The sequence below is a fragment of the Heptranchias perlo genome, chromosome 3, assembly GCF_035084215.1.
Source record: "Heptranchias perlo isolate sHepPer1 chromosome 3, sHepPer1.hap1, whole genome shotgun sequence".
NCBI classification, from domain to species: Eukaryota; Metazoa; Chordata; class Chondrichthyes; order Hexanchiformes; family Hexanchidae; genus Heptranchias; species Heptranchias perlo.
In genome coordinates, this window is record NC_090327.1 from 94,807,725 (window position 1) to 94,820,974 (window position 13,250).

Below are 13,250 nucleotides of genomic sequence, written 5' to 3' on the forward strand. Positions count from 1 at the left end.
GGAAACCTCCCCCATTGTGGGTGGATTGATTTACCAGTGTCTTCAAATCTTTACAAAGTGGAAACTGCATTTTAAGTGTCAACAATTGTAAAAATGAATTTATGGTTAGTTTTAAAAAGAAAAGGGAACATGTTAATAGGAGAGATATAATTGTATAATCTATAAAGACAGAACTGCATTTATATAACACCTCTCATACCCTCAGGACTGTCCCGAAGCACCTCCTAGCAAATGAATTCATTTTTTTGAAATGTAATCATTGTTGTTTTGTAGGCAAATGAAGCTACAAAATAAATCATTTTCATATATCAAATGCCTTTCATGTGAAATAATATACCTAAGGACCATTAAGAGTTATGAACAAATGTTATTTTCTAATTTTAGTTGTAGAACAAATATTTTATTTAAAATGCATTCTTTTATATTGTCATTATTATAGTTGGTATTAAGCTGTTAATTTGTACAGTTGGAATATTATGGTTTTGTTCAACATTAAGTACTAATTAATTGCTAAAAGACTTGCAATTATATTACACTTCATCATATCTCTTAAAATACTTCACAAACAACAAATTGCATTGAAATGCAGTAGCTGTTATGTAGGCAAATGCAGCAGACAATTTGTGAATAGCAAGATCCCGTATACAGCAATGTGATGAATAACCAGCTAATCTGTCTCTTGCTGGTGTTGATTAAGGGAGAATATTGGCCAGGACACTAGGGAAAAAATGTTCTGTTTATCTTTAAATAATGCTATTGGATCATTGACAGCATCTGAAGGATGTAATCTCTGACCATGCATCATGCTCTCTGTATGGGGTTTGAGATGACAGTGATACCAACTGAAGCAAACTGACAGTTGTCAGTCAGGTCATAGGTTTGTGCCCTTGATTCCTCATACGTTCATTTCCCATCTCAAGCTGGTGGGAAATCAAAATACGGGGAATCATGGAGAGAGAGAAAGAGAAATCCAGAGATTAAATCAAACTCTTAGCAGCAACCTCAAGTGCACTAGAAGAGGCCAGGCAGTGGTAACTGTCCAGCTTATCAGTTAGGGAGTGGTATGTGGCATGGGATGACCTAAAAGAACAGGGAGAAATGTAACATTGCAAAAATTTTAGCCAGAAAAGGAAATAAATAAATAAATCTCATAATTGCAATTCCACAATATAATGAATGACTCCTGGCACAACTTAACAGCTCTGTTGATAGGATTATGTGAAATAGAAAAAAAGGGTTAGTGATCTGGAAGAAAGATTCAACATTGCATAAAGAAGAATTAGCTGCTTGATCATAGACTCATATATCAGAGCAGCAGAGAGTTAAATACGTGGCTCAAAGAGTGGTGTAGGAGGAAGGGGTTTCGATTCATGGGGAAGAGGGAGCTGTTCCGATGGGACGGGCTCCACTTAAACAGGGCTTTAAACTAAAAAGGCGGGGGGGAGGGGGGTCAGGTGAGAGGAAATTTAGGAATCTAATGAGAAAAGTTAAGACAATAGAATAGTGTAGTGACTTGGGTAAAGATATGATGTGGTGATGGACTGGGATTGACAATTGTAAACAATTTTACAACACCAAGTTATAGTCCAACAATTTTATTTGAAATTCACAAGCTTTCGGAGGCTTCCTCCTTCCTCAGGTGAATGTGGAAATGAAATCCTCGAACCCTTCGCATTTATAAATCACAGAACAATACCTGGTGATTACAGATAGTCTTTCCAACTGCCCGTTGCCAAGGCAATCACAGTGTGCAGACAGAGAGGTGTTACCTACAGGGCCACCGAATATACAAACAACCAAAAAGTTTCTATGTTTCTGCCTCTCTGTTTTTTTTTTGGTTGTTTGTATATTCGGTGGCCCTGTAGGTAACACCTCTCTGTCTGCACACTGTGATTGCCTTGGCAACGGGCAGTTGGAAAGACTATCTGTAATCACCAGGTATTGTTCTGTGATTTATGAATGCGAAGGGTTCGAGGATTTCATTTCCACATTCACCTGAGGAAGGAGGAAGCCTCCGAAAGCTTGTGAATTTCAAATAAAATTGTTGGACTATAACTTGGTGTTGTAAAATTGTTTACAAATGGGTAAAGATAAGCAGAGTGTGGCAGGAAGTGACAGAGAGTTTACCAATAATAGTGCAACAACAAGTAAGATCAAAGCAGGGAAAAATTAAAGACTCTTTATCTCAATGCACGGAGCAATTCGTAACAAGATAAATGAATTAATTGCACAAATAGAGATAAATGGGTTTGACCTAATAGCCATTACAGAGACATGGGGCTCAATTTTAAAAGCGAAGTCCGGGTGTGTTGGGGGCGGGGGGCAAAGAAAATGGTGTTTTTTTGGAGCTGGCAGAAATCCCTGCTCCAACACGCTGCAGAACGCGCACAACCCTGAGTCATCTGGGTGCGCACGCCAGTCCCGAACCAGGAAGTCCCGCCGGCAATTAAAGCTGGCGGGACGATATTTAAACCACTAAATCAACTCGATAAAGCCGTTAAAAAATGAATAAATCTAATTAGGAATGAAGGCAAGTGATTTCAACGCTGCCTCAATGCGTTTGCCGTGCTGTGTGAAACACGCCCATGGTGAAGGAGTCGAGTTTCAGCCGGCAGCCATTTGGACATTTAATTGCCTGTTTGACAGATGGGGATAAAAGGTGAATTATTGCAGCAGGGCACTCAGTTCTCTCAGACAAACTTTTAGCTGGGAGATCTTTGTGTTTAGACTGAAACTTCTAGGTTTACACTCAGAATTGTTCTGTTTACTCATATTTAAACTGACACCATCCGGGGTGTGGGGGGAGGGGGTGCGATGGCTGCATTCACCACTACATCCGAGGGAGGAACGTCACCATCCTCGCCAGGCACAGCGTGCACTTTCCGACACTTCTAGCTCTACAGCACAGTGCTGTACCACAGGCACCTGCACGAGAGCAAAGAGGGGAACAACAGAGGGAGCAACGTTACAGGAGGCACTACCCTCGTCAGAGGGTCTACAGACCAATGCTCAGCTTCCTGGACATCTCTGAGGATCAATGTTCCCTCTAATTTTTTTCGGCCATTTGCGGAATGAATTTGGGTTTGTGCACCGATATAAAGCTGTGTGCGCCACCGTAAAAAACAATCACAACTTTGAATTGAACATTTTTTTTAGAAAACAGTATTCAGGGTATATAACAAACAGAACAAATATACAAAATAATGGATAATTGTAAAAAGGTGAGTTGTCAAGGATTTTTAATTAAACAAAACTAGTTAGAGAAATTTCAGAAGTAAACACTGTCACCAGAGGAATGGGGACATCCTGATTGAGACCCAGAGTCGGTAGATGACAGGCCAGATAGTGGAGGAGAGGGTGAGTGTCTCTGAATCGGATGTTTTGCTCTTCTGTCTCTCCCTCTCTTCCAGTATTTATATATTTTCTCCAGGTTTACTTCCTTACCACTTGACAGATGAGCTTTGATCTGCATAAGCATATCAAGGGGAACAACAGAGGGAGCGACGTCGCAGGAGGCACTACCCTCGTTAGAGAGTCTACAGACCGAGGCTCAGCTCCCTGGACCTCTCTGAGGAGCAGACATCTGCAGCCTCCTTCATGCCAAGCTGCTCCTGGCTGGGCCTGGCGGCATTTCCTTACCCGTCACTGTTAAAATCACCAGTGCCCTCAATTTCTTCGCCTCCGGATCATTCCAGGGTGACACCGGTGACATCGCTGGGGTCTCTCAGTCGTCTGCACATAAGTGCATAAGGTAGGTCACCGACGGCTTGTTTCGCAGGGCCTTGCAATACGTCTACTTTCCCATGGACGACCTCAGCCAGACGGAGAGGGCAGTGGGATTCCACTCTGTGGCTGGCTTCCCATGTGTACAGAGTGCAATCGATTGCACTCACATAACAATCCGAGCACCTCCAGACGAGCCAGGACTGTTCAGCTACAGAAAGTAGTACCACTCCATCAACGCTCAGCTCGTTTGTGACCACCATAAAAGATTTCTTCATGTGTGCGCCAGATTCCCTGGCAGCTGCCACGATTCATTCATTCTGAGGGAATCCAACATCCCGGGCCTCTTCCACGCACCGAAAAACCCTTAAGGGCTGGCTCCTCGGGGACAAGGGATACCCCCTGCACACGTGGCTCATGACACCTCTGAGGAACCCCATCAGCGAGCAACAGCGTCGATACAACGACAGCCACATCGCCGCCAGGTCTGCAATTGAACATGCTATAGGGCTGCTCAAGATGCAATTTAGGTGCCTCGATCGTTCTGAGGGAGCACTTCAATACGCACCAGCGAGAGTGGGTCGCATTATAGTAATGAGTTGTGACCTGCACAACATAGCGCAACAGAGACGGGTTCCATAGAGGAGGCCCCATCCCCTTATCCACCATCCACATCTGCCATCCACATTGAGGAGGAGCAGGAGCAGAAGCAGGAGCACGAAGAGGAGGAGAACGAACCCATGGGCTGAGCAGCAGCTCACCTGGCTGCTTGTGAGGCCAGGGAGTCACTTATATTTGAACGGTTCTCGTAAGATCAGAAAGTGAGAAGAGTTCAGTCCTCATACCACCTGAAAAGAGCAACGCCAACACCAGCTCTCCCCCAACCCTGCACATAACAGTCCTGCAACTACACATACACCCACTGTAAAGTGACCACTGGGTGGCATCAAGTGTCGCCGTTCATGATGAAGCTCATGAAAGGGGCCTATCACAGTCAAGAATGGGCAAGACGTGGCAGTAGTGGTGAGAATGATAACATTTAATGTGAGTTTAACAAAAAACAAATATAAATGAAAAACATGACAGTCTGTCAGACACCCTTGTGCATATCCTTCCATAGAACCATAGAACCACAGAAAAGATACAGCACAGAAGGGGGCCATTCAGCCCATCGTGTCCGCGTCGGCTGATTCGTGATCACAAATCCTTAGCCGTTCTCTTCCTACCGCTGCTATGTGGTGCATCACCTGTGGCTTCAGCAGAGGTAGTGGCAGGTTGCTCATGTCCATGGCCGGACTGCTTAGATGCTTTGGACCCACGCCCTCTGGGTTTTGGAGCCACCAAAGACTGCTCCGCCTGCACCTGTGCAGGGGCAGACTCGGCCACCTGGAGAGGAGGCAGCATTGCGGGTAGTTGTTGAGAGGGGGGCAGCGGGTGAGACATGGGAGCGCTTTGAGTGGCATCCCCACTTCCATGTCTCCTTTCGCCATCATCCCTCCCCTGGGCCAGGCCCACATCACTCCTACCACTCTGCTGGAGTTTGAAGGACATGTATGATATCTTGGAAGCCCCGTTGTAAAGAATCTGTCTGCTTGTTTAAGGCGGCAGAATGTTGTTCACCATGTGTCCGAACGGCCATTGTCAGGGCCTGAATGGACTCATTTGTGAGCCGTGCTTGAAGCTCAATGGAGGCTAGCCTTCTCTCCATCACAGACATTCCCGCAGTTACCTGCGACACTATCTCAGATGTTCCCGCACTTACCTGCGACACTATCTCAGATGTTTCAGCAGTTAGGTGCAACACCATCTCAAACAGTTGCTCAAGTGCCTGCGACATTATCTCAGAGATTCCCTCCAGTACCTGTGCCACCATTCCAATCATGCAGGAGTGGGACTCCTCCAACCTCTGCTTTATTGTGGACAGTGCGCATGGCAACTGTTCCAGTACCTCGCAAATGTGCTGCTGCCCCTCGATCATTCTCCTTTTAAAGGATGGCCCTGAGTTCAGCATCTGTTTCCAGCTGAGCAGAGCCTGGAGAGGAGTGCTCCCACCGACGTGAACTCTCCACAACTGCCCCTGCCACCAATGTCTGCTCATGCTCACATGTGTGTGGTGACTCACCAGGTGCCAACCCAATTAACTGACTACTAGGACCCACCGAGGTGTGAGTACCTGCTTTGGTGGATTCACTAAGATGTGACAGTGCACCCACAGAGGCCGGCAGGTCCTCTGAGGAAATGCCCTCTGCCGTCACTGTGGTCGTTGAAGGGCCTGTAAGAGAACAGAAGTCAATATTAAGCATCATCACAGATGTCTCATGTTAACATAAGGACATAAGAAATAGGAGTAGAAGTAGGCCATCCGGCTCCTCGAGCTTGCTCTGCCATTTGACAAGATCATGGCTGATCTTCTACCTCAACGCCATTTTCCTGCACTATCCCCATATCCCTTGATGCCTTTAATATCTAGAAATCTATCATTCTCTGTTTTGAATGTACCTCAATGAGTGAGCCTCCACAGCCCTCTGGGGTAGAGAATTCCAAAGATTCACCACTCTCTAAGTAAAGAAATTTCTCCTCATCTCAGCCCTAAATGGCCTACCCTGTATCTTGAGACTGTGACCCCTGGTTCTGGACTCCCCAGCCAGGGGAAACATCCTCCCTGCATCTACCCTGTCGAGCCCTGTAAGAATTTTATATGTTTCAATGAGATCACCTTTCATTCTTCTAAACTCTAGAGAATACAGGCCTAGTCTATTCAATCTCTCCTCATACAACAGTCCTGCCATCCCAGGAATCAGTCTGGTGAACCTTCGTTGCACTCCCTCTATGGCAAGTATATATTTTCTTAGGTAAGGAGACCAAAATTGTACTCAATACTCCAGGTGCGGTCTCACCAAGGCCCTGTATAATTGCAGTAAGACATCTTTACTCCTGTACTCAAATCCTCTTGAAATAAAGGCCAACATACAATTTGCCTTCCTAATTGCTTGCTGCACCTGCATGTTAGCTTTCAGTGACTCATGTACAAGGACACCCAGGTCTCTTTGAACATCAACATTTCCCAATCTCTCAACATTTAAAAAATACTCTGCATTTCTGTTTTTCCTACCAAAGTGGATAACTTCACATTTTTCCACATTATATTCCATCTGCCATGTTCTTGCCCACTCATTTAGCCTGTCTATATCCCCTTGAAGCCTCTTTGCATCCTCCTCACAACTCACAATCCCACCTAGTTTTGTACCATCAGCAAACTTGGAAATATTACATTTGGGCCCCTCATCCAAATCATAAAATAGATTGTGAATAGCTGGGGCCCAAGCACCGATCCCTGCGGTACCCCACTAGTCACAATCTGCCAACCTGAAAAAGACCCATTTATTCCTACTCTCTGTTTTCTGTCTGTTAACCAATTCTCAATCCATGCCAGTATATTACCCCCAATTCCATGTGCTCTAACTTTGTTCACCAACCTCCTGTGTGGGACCTTATCGAAAACCTTATGAAAATCCAAATACACCACATTCACTGGTTCCCCCTTATCTATTCTACTAGTTACATCCTCAAAGAACTCCAAAAGGTTTGTCAAACATGATTTCCCTTTCATAAATCTATGTTGAGTCTGCCAAATCCTATTATTATTTTCTAAGTGTCCTGTTATCACATCCTTTATAATGGATTCTAGCATTTTCCCTACTACTGAAGTCAGGCTAACAAGTCTGTAGTTCCCTGTTTTCTCTCCCTCCTTTTTTAAATAGTGGGGTCACATTTGTTACCCTCCAATCTGCAAGAACCGTTCCAGAATCTATAGAATTTTGGAAGATGACAACCAATGCATCCACTATCTCTATAGCCACCTCTTTCAAAACCCTGGGATTTAGATCATCAGGTCCTTGGGATTTATCGACTTTTAGTCCCATTAATTTCTCTAGTACTATTTTTTACTAATATTAATTTCTTTCAGTTCCTCATTCTCGCCAGACCCTTGGTTCTCTAATATGTCTGGGAGGTTTTTTGTGTCTTCTTCCGTGAAGACAGACACAAAGTATTTGTTTAACTTCTCTGCCATTTCCTTATTCCCAATTATAAATTCTCCTGTCTCTGTCTTTAAGGGACCCACATTTGCCTTCACCAGTCTTTTACTTTTTACGTACCTATAGATGCTTTTTCAGTCCATTTTATGTTTCTTGCTCGTTTACTCTCATATTCTATTTTCCCTTTGTTTATCAATTTCTTGGTCCTCCTTTGCTGAATTCTAAAATGTTCCCAATCCTCAGGTTTACTGCTTTTTCTGGCAACTTTATGTGCCTCTTTCTTTGATTTAATACTATCTTTAATTTCTCTTGTTAGCTACGTTTGGACCACTTTTCCTGTTGGGTTTTTGTGCCTTACAGGAATATATATTTGTTGCAAATTATGTATTAATTCTTTAAATGCTAGCCATTGCCAGTCTATGGTCATACTTTTTAATGTAATTCCCCAATCAACCACAGCCAACTTGCGCCTCATATCTTCGTAGTTTTCTTTGTTTAGATTTAAGACCCCAGTTTCGGATTGAACTACATCACTTTCAAACTTAATGAAGAATTCTATCATATTATGGTCACTTTTCTCTAAGGGCTCCTTCACAATAAGATTATTAATTAACCCTTTCTCATTGCACAATACTAGATCTAAAATAGCCTGTTCCCTAGTTGGTTCCTCAACATACTGATCTAGAAAGCAATCTTGTATACATTCCAGGAATTCATCCTCCATAGTTTTAGTGCTAATTTGGTTTGCCCAATCTATATGTAGATTAAGGTCCCCCATGATTACTGTATTACCCTTGTTACATGCACTTCTAATTTCCTGCTTTATACATTGCCCTAAATTACCACTACTGTTTGGTGGCCTATAAACAACTCCCACCAATGTTTTCTGCCCCTTGCTGTTTCTTAGCTCCACCCAAACTGATTCTACATCTTGATCTTCTGAGCAAAATCCTTTCTCACTTTGTACTGATCTCATTCTTTATTAACAGCGCTACCCCACATCCTTTTCCTTTTTGCCTGTCCTTCCTAAATGTCGAATATCCTTGAATATTCAGTTCCCAGCCTTGGTCACCCTGCAGCCACGTCTCCGTAATGGCAATTCGATCATACCCATTTACTTCTATTTGTGCCGTCAATTCATCTGTCTTGTTGAATGCTGCATGCATTCAGATAAAGTGCCTTTAATTTTGCCTTTTTAACATTTTTTCCTATTTTGACCTTATTTGCTGTTGGCCTTTTTTCCTGCTGCCTTCCAATTTCACTTACTACTTTTCTGCCTTCCACTTCCAGCTTTGTTACTCTCCTTTCTGAATCTCCTCTCAGGTTCCCATCCCCCTGCCAAGTTAATTTAAACCCTCCCCAACCATGCGATGAGCATACTGAGTTGTTCCACATTGCAGGTATTGTTAACATCAATTCATGTTGTGTGTGATGAATGTTAAAGTTGTGTCACCAGATGTTTGTGAGGTGCCCAGACTCGGCGTCCGTGATGGACAGGCACTCGAGGGTGCGACTGATCTGCAGGGCCTCCTCCTCCGCATCTGTGAGGACCACTATTTGTTGTGACCTCCAGCCCTCACACTCTCGCATGCATTTTGCACTCTCTTCCACAAGAAGAGAAAGAACAGACGTGAGTGAGTGAGCAATGGTGAAGTGGCCAACCGATGAATGCATTGCTTTGGGTGAGGCTGACCGTGAAAGAGATCCATCAGAGGGTGAGTATCAGACAGAGACATCACATTGGATGAGGATTGGGATAAGTGGTAGTGGTGGGGTCACAAATGGGGAGGTGAGGAAGTGCTCAGGAAGTGCAGGTAAGTTGAGGATGAGCCTTAAGTGGGTGTGAGGAGCGAAGTGATGGAGTAGTCTTGGCAGCGCAGAATGAGTTGGGGGCGGGTGGGGGTGGGTTGATGGTTGATGTGCACCATGGAATGCAGAAGAATCAGTAAGTGTACTCACTTTTGCTGACCTAGTTAGGTCATTGAAATGCTTCCTGCACTGGACTCAAGTGCGGGAGATGTTGCTGCTGCTGGTGACCTCCTCTGCCACCTCGAGCCAGACCTTCTTGGTGGCAGAGGCAGGGCACTTCCTCCTGTCGGCCGAGTAAGATAGTTCCCTCCTCCTCCTCACCCCAGCCAGTAGCAGCTGAAGTGAGGCATTGCTGAATCTTGGAGCAGCCTTGCCCCTGTGCTGCGCCATTGGGTCTTCTGGCTCTTTGTTCCAGCAAAATCCTTGGAGCAATGGCCCTTTAAATCCAGATGCTCCAGCTGACAGCCTGTCCTGCGGGTGCACGGTCCGCCCACTGCGCAGCTTTCGGACGGAAAACCCGGAAACAAGATTAATGGCCACCAATGAAGTCGCAATCGCGTGGGGAAAGGTAAGTTTTTATTAGTCGGCTTTGCTGCACGCCCATTGACCCCCCCCCAACTTCCCCAACGGCCATCCCAACGCCCTTTTAAAATTGAGCCCGTGGTTGCAAAATGACCAAAGTTGGGAACTAAATATTCCAGGGTACATGACATTTAGAAAAGACAGGCAGAATGGAAAAGGAGGAGGTGTGGCCCTAATAATAAAGGATGACATAAGGACAGTAGTGAGAAAGGATCTTGGCTCAGAACATCAGGAAGTAGAATCAATATGGGTGGGGAAATAAGAAATAACAAGTGGCAGAAAACACTGGTCATAGTAGTTTTTAGGCCCCCTAATAGTAGCTATGCCGTTGGACAGAATATTTATCATGAAGTAATAGGAGCTTGTAACAAAGGTAATGCAGTAATCGTGGGGGACTTTAATCTGCATATAGTCTGGGCAAATCAAATTGGCAAACGTAGTTTGGAAGACGAGTTCATGGAATGTATTCGAGACATTTTCCTTGAGCAATACGGCATGGGACCAACCAGGGAACAGGCTATTTTAGATCTTGTATTGTGTAATAAGATAGGGTTAATTAGTAATCTTACTGTAAAAAAAACCTCTGAGGAAGAGTGATCATAATATTATAGAATTTCACATTGAGTTTGAAAGTAACATACTTAAGTCAGAAACTAGAGTCTTAAACTTAAATAAAGCCAATTACATGGGTATGAGGGGTGAGTTGTCAAAGGTAGATAGGAAAATTAAATTAAAGGGTTTGACAGTTGAAAAGCAATGGCAAACATTTAAAGAAATATTTCAATATTCTCAACAAATACACATTCCATTGAGAAATAAAAACTCCACAGGAAGAGTGATCCACCCATGGCTAACTAAAGAAGTTAAGGAGAGTACTAGATTGAAAGAAGAAGCCTATAATGTTGTCAAGAAGAGTAATAAGCCTGAGGATTGGGAGAGAATTAGAAACCAACAAAGGACGACCAAAAAATTAATAAAAAGGGAGAAAATAGAATTTGAAAGTAAACTAGCAAGAAATATAAAAATGGATTGTAGGAGCTTCTACAAGTATGTAAAAAGGAAGAGGGTAGCAAAAGCAAATGTTGGTCCCTTAGAGGCTGAGACAGGAGAAATTATAATGGGGAATCAGGAAATGGCAGAGGCGTTAAACAAATATTTTGCATCTGCCTTCACAGTAGAAGACACAAAAAGCATTCCAAAAGTAGTGGGGAGCCAAGGGGTAAATGAGAGTGAGGAACTTAAAACAATTAAGTTCACCAAAGAAAAAGTACTGGACAAACTAATGGAACTAAAATCCAACAAATCCCCAGGACCTGATGGCCTACATCCGAGGGTTCTAAAGAGGTGGCTGCAGACATAGAGGATGGTTGGTTGTGATCTTCCAAAATTCTCTAGATTCTGGAAAGGTCCCAGTGGATTGGAAGGTAGCAAATGTTACCCCATTATTCAAGAAGGGAGGGAGAGAGAAAACAGGGAACTACAAGCCAGTTAGCCTGTCATTGGTCATCAGGAAAATGCTGGAATCCATTATTAAGGAAGTTGTAACAGGACACTTGGAAAATCATAATATGATTAGGCAGAGTCCGCATGGTTTTATGAAAGGGAAATCATGTTAAACAAATTTATTAGAGTTTTTTAGAATGTAACTAGCAGGGTAGATAAAGGGGAACCAGTGGATGTAGTATATTTGGATTTTCAAAAGGCATTTGATAAGGTGCCACATAAAAGGTTGTTGCACAAGGTAAGGGCTCATGGGGTTGGGGGTAATATATTAGCATGGATAGAGGATTGGTTAAAGGACAGAAAACAGAGAGTAGGGATGAATGGGTCATTCTCAGTTTGGCAGGCTGTAACTAGTGGTGTGCCGCAAGGATCGGTGCTTGGGCCTCAGCTACTTACAATCTATATTAATGACTTAGATGAAGGGACCGAGTGTAATGTATTCAAGTTGCTGACGTTACAAAGCTAGGTGGGAAAGTAAGCTGTGAGGAGGACACAAAGAGTCTGCAAAGGGATATAGACAGGTTCAGTGAGTGGGCAAGAAGGTGGCAGATGGAGTATAATATGGGGAAATGTGAGATTATTCACTTTGGTAGGAAGAATAGAAAAACAGTGAGAAACTACTAAATGTTGGTGTTCAGAGAGACTTGGGTGTCCTCGTACAAGAAACACAAAAAATTAGTATGCAGGTACAGCAGGCAATTAGGAAAGCAAATGGCTGTTTGCCTTTATTGCAAGGGGGTTGGAGTACAAGAGTAAGGAAGTCTTACTACAGTTGTAAGGGCTTTGGTGAGACCTCACCTGGGGTACTGCGTACAGTTTTGGTCTCCTTATCTAAGGAAGGATATGCTTGTTCATTAGATTAATTCCTGGGATGAGAGGGTTGTCCTATGAAGAGAGATTGAGTAGAATGGGCCTATACTCTCTGGAGTTTAGAAGAATGAGAGGTGATCTCGTTGAAACACATAAGATTATGAGGGGGCTTGACAGGGTAGATGTGGAGAGATTGTTTCCCCTGGCTAGAGAGTTTAGAACGAGGCGGCATAATCGCAGGATACGGGGTCGGCCATTCAAGACTGAGATGAGAAGGAATTTCTTCATGCAGAGGGTTGTGAATCTTTGGACTTCTCTACCCCAGAGGGCTGTGGATGCTGAGTCATTGAATATATTTAAGGCTGAGATGGATAGATTTTTGGACTCTAGGGGAATCAAGGGATATGGGGATCGGACGGGAAAGTGGAATTGAGGTCAAAGTTCAGCCATGATCTTATTGAATGGCGGAGCAGGCTCGAGGGGCCGTATGGCCTACTCCTGCTCCTATTTCTTATGTTCTTATGAGAGGATAAAGTGTAGGAAAAAGCTCAACATTCCAAAGATAAGCTAAATGATATTGAGGAAAGAATCCACAGGAAGGATATACATCAGAGGCCTGCCAGAAGGTAAAGAGAGCAAAAATATGATTAATTTGATCCCAGAGTTTTTAAAATTTGGTAAATCACAGTGATGCGCCCATAATAGAATCATAGAATCATAGAATCATAGAAGTTACAACATGGAAACAGGCCCTTCGGCCCAACATGTCCATGTCGCCCAGTTTAT